We start from the raw sequence: 10,385 nt of genomic DNA, 5'->3' as shown, positions 1-10,385 counted from the left end.
GATTAGAAAGAAGTCGAGAAACAGAGTAGTTAATTGATTTGAATGGTTCAGTTTTGCAGAAAATTGCTAAAAGTGGAGGGTACCGATGAAGTTCAGGCGGACCTACCACTAGAACTCTTCGCTTTTGATTGCAAGCAACAAGGGAAGTTTTTTCTTTTGATGTATTGTCTTCCATACCTGGATAATCTTGAATTAATAAACAAAGAAAATGTTTTCATGTTTTTCCGATTATGATTCTGAAATCACAGTTCGTGTTTCAATATCACCATTCATCCTTTTTCAGTCGTATCCAAACCCTAATTCTCATCTAGGCCTCGCTTTGAAGCTTCTAATATTATAATAATATGCAAGCTAGGTGAATGGTAAAAGTTTGTTTTTAACTTATACAATTTGTATTTCTTGAAAATCTTGAATCACATGAAGGTTAAAGATTTAGGATATGTTGCGGGGTACAAATGTTCATGCATTGTGTACAACTTTTTTGATTGATCTGTTGCATTTAAATGGATTTGATTATTGATATCTTTTGATATTTAGGGACAAGATAAACATGAGTTGGAGAGCTTAGTAAGGTGTGATTCTTGGAAATGTACACTTGATCTGCAGAGCTTACTTTTATGTTTATGTAATGTAATTGGTGTAGAAAAGCATGTTAAAAAGGGAAGAGAAAGGCAGTAGTTTTATATAATATTCAAGTTTTTATTGAAGGTATCAATAGATAATTTTTGGCCTTTTTTTTAAAAAAAAATCATTTTAATAATTATTGGTTTTAGACCCTGTAGAAGGTGTTTTTAAGAGTTCAAAGACAACCATTTGTTGAAGAGGATATAGAAACTGAAAATCATCTCAACTATACAGGTACCTGGCTTTCAAACTGATGTGATCGATTATCTGAAGCTTTTGCAAAAAACTGTTGTTTGTGCTGGATAAGTCCTTTGAGTTCTATGATGCAAATATAGTAAGTTTATATCCTTTTTTTCAGTTTTCAGCTACGTATTTATTGGTTCTTTGTATTTTTTTTATTTCGGTTTCTGTTGTTAATGAATCTAATTATGTATGTGATTGACAGGAAATTAAGGATTGGTAGTGTTTGAGTTAGAAATTCAAGATTATATTGAGTTGTTATTGATGTTATTAGTCTCAACTAAAGTTCGTTCATTATATTGGAATGTGTAAGTCGTTTATCCGAGTGATTGTTTTCTCAATTCTACTTAAAAGCCAGTTAGGCGTGAAACAAACAATGCCACAATTACAAATTATGGTACAATTGAATCACTGATTTTTCTATACAGTTCCCTTAGTTTTGTCATTATTCAAGAGTAATATTTTCATTCGACTATTAGTCGTTAAACTTTCTTTGACCATGTGATTTTCATGTGATAAACCTTTAATATAGATGTTTATTTAGCTTCAAGATTGATTATTAACCTACAAGAGTGTTTGCGTATGCTCAGTTTTTTAGTTTCATGCTGGTGTTTAGGAGGCAAGACCATAGTAATGATTTCATTAGTACTGACTTTGTATCTGATGTCCAAGAAATTGTGAAATCCGTCCTCAAGGCCTACATCAGAGGAGAAACCAAGGTACTGGAGAAATATTGTTCCCCTGAAATAATTGAGAGATGTAAAGCCGAATATCAAGTTTGTGAGATGCAGGGCACTTTTTATGACAACAAGGTTAGTCGTTAATTACTTATATATTCCACAAAGCAAAGAACAAATACAGTAGATTTTAAGTTAAGAACTATGGCTGAATTTGCTAATGTCTCTAATGATGCAGATATTACATATATCTGAAGTCGACATAAGAGAGACCAAAATGATGGGCGACAATCCTTTAATTATTGTCGGGGTACGCAATTTTTTCAATTCGATTAAAAAAAGAAAAAAAAGGTACTTAAGTTTGTACTGAGTTAGGGTAACTTTGGCTGTACAGTTTCATACAAAACAGGTGTATTATGTATGAGATAGACTTGGTGAAATAACAGAAGGAGGCAAGGTAATTTGCTACAAGTTTCAGTGTCAAGAAGGTCATGCTTTCGTTGGTTGACTGTCTTTGGTTTTGTGGGCGATGCAGCTTACGGAGGCAGAAGAAGGTTCTCATATGCCAGTTTGGAAGCTTAGAGATATGCAACAAGTTGGGGTCCGGGCGCTCATTTGATCAGGAAATTGGTTCGATAAGGTTTTTTTTACCCTTAATTGCATTTAATCATTTCGGTTGCTGGAAAAAAATTTGGTTTTAGATATATATTTGTTTAACTTTGTGTTGATTAAAGAAGGAATGAAATGGAACATGAGTTCCTGCATCTGTTTTTTTTTTTTTTTTTTTTTTATAATTATCATCCATTGTAATGGATTTTGACTTGAGCAGTTTCTTCATGAAACGTAGTAGCAAAATAATAATGTCAAATGTGGTGTATAAAGAAGTCTTTAATGACTTGTGATTTTTGCGTTACTTCCTTTTTTCAACTCATTGTAGTTTACTAATTTATATGTTTGTGTTAAGCCACCCGCGAAACTCGCGGGATCTTAGACTAGTCCTTTTGATAAATGATTACTTACTTTTCCATTATTTGATCGGGCCGAATTTGGGTATGAACTACACCGGCCCTATAACTTATCAGGGCCTATGATTTTTTTTCCCAGTAATCCAATATGTTAATTAAAGTCGTATTGCAACCCAAGCTACATAACCCGGTCTATAAATTCCTTTTTCCTTTTTACTGGGCTGGAAGTGAATTTATTTTTATTTATATATATTTTGAACAATTCCTGGAATTTTTTTAGAATAAACACACTTATACATCACACACCTGCACCTTACAGGAAATCGAACTTCTAATCTTTTGGTTGCGGGCACACTACTTACTACTTAACCACCAGAATGTCTCAACAGGAACAACTAGAAGTGAAATAGGAACAAGAAATCCAGAATTGCTACTCCGATTTAAAGACTATTGTGTAATACGTGGCTCGATTTTTATAATTTAATATAATCTATGTTATATGTTATATCGTCTCGCTGATACCTACAAGACAAGAATTCATGTTGGGTTATTTAAGGCACCTGTATTTTTATTTATGCAATTTCATTTCATTGATATCCATGATGAAGACACTTTGTTACAGTTGTTAGTGTTATTAAATATTTATAACTGATGCCCTTCCAAAAAAGATATTTATAACTGATACCGATCGATTGATAGAAAGAATTATATATAACAAAAAAATTATATCTACAAGAGGCCTGCTACGTAGTTACGACACATGGCCTTCAAAATCCAAATGATCACTACATTTGATATAGTTATATGCCTATAATACATCCGAATTGAACTCAAAATATATTAAAAGGTAAATTTTAAAAAGTCGGTACATCAGGTAAGTTATATAATACAATATACACGATAACACGTTAACAATATGCATCAAGTTACGATTTAAGTTGAACAAGTAAAAGGAAAAAAAAAAAAGCAAGTCAAATGGCATTAGATCTTGGTTTATGAATTTAACGAGTTAACATTATCCACGCGTTGCTACGGGATATTGGTTATGAAAGTCTTTAGTATGCTAATTATCATTATTTAGCTAATAAATTGGATCTTTAAGAGTATAAAATTTCGTTGGCGGTTCAAAAAAAAAAAATACTTTGTAAAAATTGATTGAATGATGATGATGATGATTGAATGATTATTGTTATGTACCGAACATTTTATTTAATAATTATAATTTAACAATAATATATATTTAATAAATAAATTCGTAAATACCTGTAAGTTAGCCGGTATCGTTTCCGTTAATTATGGCATTGATATTCTTTTGACGCTCGTTGTACAACGAAAGAGAAAATCCTTGAAACAAAGTCATAAAATGCACACTAGAATAGTGAAAAAATTAAAATTTAAAAACTGTAAAATAAAGCTAAATGCTAATGGTTCGGATGTCATTATTGTACCACAAACATAACATAACAAATCAAAGCGATATCACTCAAAAACTTTCAGTGTAATGCACTAAACCGTTTCATGGTAGTATACCCTAATGTTAATATTTTATAAGAGTGATTCGTGCGAAAGAATATAATGATACTAAAATAAATAAATTTAACTATTAGATATACTTATGTTAAATTATGGCTAACTGAAGATGAAGAAACACTTATCTCTATTTTTTTCTATTCACTCTTAAAACCTGTTCTTGTTTCAAGGTTTCTTTTTTATTTTTTTATTTTGTTAATGATAACAAAATTACTCCCATTTCTCATTATTCACAACTCCCTTGATCCGTTGATGGTTCAGACTTCACAACACTACAAAAAACCATGGCGGTAAACTCTTCATCTCCATCAAATTCACAGTTTTATTGTTCTTGTTTTCTCTTCTCTTCTTCTTCTTCTTCACATTTACGGTTACAAAAGTCTCAATCATTGGAACCGACAATTGTAGCCGTAAACGAATGAACCACGGCCAGATCCGCCGCTCAAAGACATGTTCAGAACAGCCAGCACGGTCTACGGCAGGTGACCGACGGTGGTAAAAAGTCGTGTCGTCAATGTATGCTTATGCCTTAGAGGTTCATATTATTATTAAACATTTATATAAAATGAACACTAATGATTATGTTCTTCACTTTCGTAACTGTATGCAACAAAGAGATAAGAAGCCAGAAAGAAGGATCAACTCTTTTTCATTGCATGAAAACAAACATTCAAACATTCCTAACTTGTAGACAATAAATACTAGTATACTACCAAAACAACTTGACTCACAAACTTACTAACTTAACCAACCATGTTCTAACCCACTGCATGCGTAAATTTGCATGGCAAGTTTCGCCAATTTTGAACACTGACTTCCTAAATTCCTAAAATAACAAAAAGAAAATAGCAGATAATCCTAATATTGTTACATAAGTAACCGATCCACATCTTCTTGCCATCTTCTTTGTCACTTTTGTAACTGATCTGATCCGCAACCATATTCTGCTTCAAATCCTCCATCTATTCAAACAACCTGTCAGACGTTTTGGAATACGATTACCCATCATTTATAAACAATCAAACATTTCTATTCTTTTCAGAATTTCCATCACGTCATTCGCCGCCATCGTAGTTCTACAACATCGCACAACCACTGTGTATGCTACCGAATCCACGTCGTTGTTCCAATCAGAAAGAGATAACGATAAACATTGTAACTACACATAATTTGATCCCCCGAATCGAAACTGTTAAACTAATTGCAATTCAAGAAGGAAAATAATGACAATTATGGAAAAGCCATGTCATTGAATCAATTGAACAACATTTAAACAGAACCATTGATGTTGAACGTGACTGATGAATTGTTGGTTGCTATTAACAAATGGCGCTTGAAGCAGAAGAACGGGATATGGAGATCTTAATAGGTTTGTCGATAAGGAAACTTCTTGGATCTCCTTGCCCAAGAAATCATCAAAAAGTTTTTTTTTTTCATCGAAACTTCTTGATCTCTATAACCATTTCCAACAACTCAGTGTTGGACGATCTTCAAGAAATTGAAACGAAACTCTAGATCAAAAGAATGAATTGTACCACTTGAATTTGCACCGTGTGGATGTTGATCATCAGAACGGAGACAGCACGATGACAGAAAAAACGGTTCCGTGTGTGAATTTAATAGGGTATATTATTTGAATTTGAAGTGGCAAATTGGAACGGTTATCGGTGGGAATGTAATTTCAAGCGGCAGTTTGAAACGGTTCGGTGTGAATACAGTGTTTTTGTATCGGCATATTGAAACGGTACAGTAGGAATTACGAACGGCTGTTGACTTCTACGGACCGTTGTGTAGGTATAGAATATAATTCCTAGCGAAGAGGTGCGTTAGAAGTGGTGCGAATGGGGTGAAAATTAATTGATGGTTGTTTGAAGGGTGAGAGTTAATTGATTGGTGACTCTTAGTTGCTTTCTGTATAGATATATAATAAGTTGCACACTCAATAGATGAGAAAAAAGGACATCGGAACCACTGAACTATCTCCTACTATTTAGTTAATTAGGCTGCTGTTCGATTTCTATTAGAGGGGTTTTTTCTCATAATTACTGGGTTTACTCCTTAATTGGTGTATAGACAATATGCCGTGATACGATGATACTCCAGCGGTCCGTCAGTGATCCAAATTTGCCGGTAAAAAAATTAGTTATATAAAATGTAAAAACCGCATTTTAAGTATTCAATATTGGTCAATAGCTTGCATTTGAAAATTATTAGGGTTCATTTCCAATAATTTAACTTAGGAAAATTGGTTTTTAATAAACCAACATTTGTCCCGTTGGTAAATAATAATCTTACCTACGTAATTGGTATACAATAATCCTACCTATCAACATGTTGGTACTCAAAGAACTTCCATTAATTTTTTTAACTGGAGTTAGTTTTTAAGTTTTATTTATTACACAAACAGTCCATGTAGTTGTAACTTAATAGTTTTAACTATTTTAAAACTAGTAAATTACAGTCCCTTGAGGTTTTTTTGTTTTATAAAATAGTAAAACTAGTAAATTACAACTACAGGGACTTTTTGTGTAATAAATTAAACTTAAAAATTAACTTCAGTTAAAAAAAATTAACGGAAGTTTATTGAGTACCAACATGTTGATAGGTAGGATTATTGTATACCAATTACGTAGGTAAGATTATTATTTACCAACGGGACAAAGGTTGGTTTATTAAAAACCAATTTTCCTTTAACTTAAAGTATAATTATTAGTTTTTGGCAAATTGGATTTAAATAATCCCAACTCACTGTTATTTGCCAATAATAATCCCAACTCATTTAATCACCAATAATAATCCGAACTATTCACTTTTGTTTGTAAAATACTCCCAGTTAAAAAAACACTAACTAGGTTAAAAATTTGTTGATGCGGCTTGTCACGTCACCTGCCACATCAGTTGCCACGTCATCAAAAAATGCCACATCAACTGCCACATCAGCTGCCACGTCATCAAAAATGCCACATCAACTGCCACGTCATATGACACATCAACTAAAAGGGCCACATCAGATGCCACATCAGCAAATTTTTAATCTAGTTAGTGTTTTTTTAACTGGGAGTATTTTAAAAACAAAAGTGAATAGTTCGGATTATTATTGGTAATTAAATGAGTTGGGATTATTATTGGTGATTAAATAAGTTGGGATTATTATTGACCAATAACAGTGAGTTGGGATTATTTAAATCCAATTTGCCTTAGTTTTTAATAGACGCCGTAAAAGGTTCCAAAAACCATGTTTAAAAAGACAAAACCATCATTATCCATTAGTTAACGATTTATTAGACCATGCGTAGTGGTTTAGTGAATAATGCCCCTATCCTTGGGCGTTTTCCATCATGTGACAGTCCAGTTAGCAAGGGGGTATTATTGGGCGTTTTTACAAAAAGGGCGTAGTGGGATAATGCCCAATAATAATCCGTCAATCATTACACAATTATTAAATTTTTTAATAAAAACTAATTAAATTTCATTTAAATAAAAAACATTACATTCTTAAAAAAAATTCAAAAGTTAAATAGAAAACATTACATATCTAAACCACAAGGACCAAAATTCAAAAGTTCAAAAGTTAAATTTAAAACCATATCTAAACCACAGGGACCAAAGTTGTCAAAACTAAAAACTTTTAAAACCTTTTCTGCATTTCATCTTCTTCTTCGTTTTTTATACAGACTTTTCCGGCAACAATTCCGGCTAACCACAAAACCCATTCCAACTCGAATTTGTCCCATTACGGCAAAAATTCCAGCTATCTCCATCTCTATCTCTTTAAATCCACATGGTCTTATCTGATTGGCCAAAAATTTGCCATTTTAGCGTGATTCAAAGCACGCTGGTAGGGTTTTTTTTTTTTTTTTTTTTTTTTTTTTTTTTTTTTTGCGAAAAACGCTGGATCACGCCGAAGGGAGTGGGGGGAGGGCGTTTTCAGGCGTGATTGGCCGGGGGGGGGGGGGAGGGGGAACGCCCAGGATCTTGCCCACTACGCATGGTTTTAGTGAGAAAAACCATCTTCTTAAAGATCCAAAAAGACATCAAAACTGAAATAATAGAGTAAATTACTTCTTGAATCATCTTTGTGTTTTAGTCTTTTAATCACTTGAGTTTAAAATAAAAAAGTTTAGCGTCTTGAGTCCGTAGCCATCTATTTTATAACTTTTTGAGTCCAATTTTGTTTATTTTATAATGGTTTGAGTCCAATTTTGTTAAAAAAAAATTGGACTCAAAAGGTTAAAATTTGGATTCAAAAGGACTCAAATGGTTATAAAAAAAACGTCTAGAGACTCAGGACGTTAAACATTTTGATTTTGGTCTCAAATAATTAAAACCACTAAAACGTAAGAACTCAAAAAATAATTTACTCGAAATAATATATAGATAGTTCCCTACATATAATACATACAAAATGAAGTTTATTATAATCACGAGTAAATCTTAACCATTTAAACACAGTTTAATGATCTGAAAGTATAAAATTATTAGGTTTGAAAAATTGCCCCAATAATAATATGGAACTATTCTTGGATGGACTTTTGATTTGTATACACAATCAACGAATCCAGAAACGAATGTTTTTTAGCAAACGGAGAGGATGGAGATCATAATGTCATCAAATAATTTGTATGTATATTTTTCCATCCATGATATATGTTTCCCCATCATTCATCAAATTTCACATGGCATGTTTATATTTTATTTTATTATATTATATTCATATATTAAATTACAGTTGACAAAAAAGTATTAAGAATAAGAATTTTCCGGATCATAAAAAGATCAAGGTGAAAAACTTGTGTCTCATATAGTTCTTAGAATTCTGATTGAAATATCATCTAAATTATACGTTTATATTTATTAAAAAATACATCAAAAAATAAAAAAAATATAATTCATTTTATAACTTGATACAAGTATTGTTATTAGAAGTGGTCGGGCGACGAATCTGGTTTTTTTCTCAGTCAAGTCGATTAAAGCTTTGAAGGAGCAAGACATGGGAGATGATACATCGGGAATGTTTCAAGTGGAGTAAGTAGTTTCCTCTAAAGTGTAACATCATGGCTTGGAGGGATAACGTGGACAAACTGGCCACTCGTGTTAACCTGAAGAAGAGGAATGTTAACATTCCATCGGATCTTTGTATGTTTTGTGAAGAGCACAAGGAATTTGCGGAGCATCTTTTCACGGTGTGTATATTCGCCCTAGGTTTGGATGAGCTTTAGTTCTTGGTATCACATCCCTCCTCTTTTTGTCTCTACGGTCAAAGATCTTATGGAAGCTAATGAATATCTTATGGAAGCTAATGAATACTTACAAATGGGAAAGAAAGCGAAGATTATTCACGGTCTCACTTTAATTTCAATATGGTGCATATGGAAAGGAATGAATGAGTCAATTTTTTAAAATAAAACATGCAGCCCACAAGATATTATAGGAGAGTGAAATCTAGAAGTTTTGTTTGGTTGAAAAACAGGTATCGTTTAGATCTCTTAGGCTGGAGGGTGTGGTTGGAGCCCCCTAGGGGCTTTATCAGTCTACCTAAGCGCCACGTAGGAGCCACGTCACCCTGAGGGCTTTATCACGCCCCCCTTTAATTTGCATAGTGTGGGATGGAGCCCCCTTTACACTATAGCGCCCCCTTTAACCTATCTCAGCCACCTTTTCTTCCCCTTATAGCGCCCTTCTCTCCCGTTAACATGTTGATGACACCACCCCCCCCCCCCCTAAAGATGGCGGTGTGGTTGTATAGCGCCTAGGGGCGCTATAGATGGTGATGTGGCGAGGGTGGCGCCCCCACACCCTCCAGCCTTAGATGGGAGGAACGGTGTAAATCTCCCGTGTATATGTCGTAATTTGTTGGCATTTTACCCATTTGGATCGGGGGCATGTGTATGTTGGTCCTTTGCTCGTTTGAGTAGGAGATGTGTTTTTAACAAAGTTTAATTTAGAAAAAGAAGTAGATACTTTTATATAACTTTCGCAAATTATGATTATTAAAAGGAGTTTTAAGACTTATGGACTATGGTAGTGTAGGTCGTGGAAACGCGTTTGTTGCTTATTAACCATTCGAGAAAGAAATAAAAGCTTTGATGCAAACGATTGAAATTGCAAAATATGAGTACGTCTTGCATATCACATGGTTGTTACCAGCTTCACGACGAGGATGGGGTTGTTGTAGATGGGTACATGTAGGGAAGGAGAGAGTGATTCGTTTGTTGGAGAAAAACCATATCGAGGGACCTTCCTTAGTGTGTATACATTTTTAAGTTTGGTAAAACTTTTACACTCGCAAAACTTAATATATTTTTAAAATGCTAGTCATAAAGAATAAACTAAATTCATAACTTCTAAA

At 33.4% G+C, this 10,385-nt stretch overlaps 1 long non-coding RNA gene across 1 annotated transcript; it reads left to right on the top strand.

Annotated features, from left to right (window-relative positions):
* The first annotated feature begins 271 nt into the window (after positions 1–271).
* Positions 272–1,833, top strand: LOC110875019. The gene is made up of 5 exons (XR_004868046.1): positions 272–362; positions 538–572; positions 859–958; positions 1,537–1,676; positions 1,780–1,833. It is a non-coding gene; the product is annotated as an uncharacterized LOC110875019 (long non-coding RNA).
* Positions 1,834–10,385: the final 8,552 nt, after the last annotated feature.

The sequence above is a fragment of the Helianthus annuus genome, chromosome 9 (assembly GCF_002127325.2).
Source record: "Helianthus annuus cultivar XRQ/B chromosome 9, HanXRQr2.0-SUNRISE, whole genome shotgun sequence".
In the NCBI taxonomy this organism is placed as follows: domain Eukaryota; kingdom Viridiplantae; phylum Streptophyta; class Magnoliopsida; order Asterales; family Asteraceae; genus Helianthus; species Helianthus annuus.
This window is presented reverse-complemented; position numbering and strand designations above follow the sequence as displayed.